Consider the following 289-nt stretch of genomic DNA (forward strand, 5'->3'; position numbering starts at 1 on the left):
CCACCCGGCAACAGTGACGTCACCACGCCAGCCCGCCCGCCCGCCGCGGCTCCGCCAATCACTGCTCGCCGAAGGGGGGGGGGGGGGGGGGGGGCCCGGGTACTGGGGGGGGGGGGGGCCCGGGGGGGAAGGGGGGGGAGGGGGAAGTCAAGTTTTATTGTCAAATGTCCCAGGACTGAACAACAAAATGGTAGGTACTGGAGTGCTGGAGAAACTCAGCGGGTGCAGCAGCATCTATGGAGCGACGGAAATAGGCAACGTTTCGGGGCGAAACCCTTCTTCAGACCGA

This window comes from Leucoraja erinacea, chromosome 37 (genome assembly GCF_028641065.1).
Source record: "Leucoraja erinacea ecotype New England chromosome 37, Leri_hhj_1, whole genome shotgun sequence".
Classification (NCBI taxonomy): Eukaryota; Metazoa; Chordata; class Chondrichthyes; order Rajiformes; family Rajidae; genus Leucoraja; species Leucoraja erinaceus.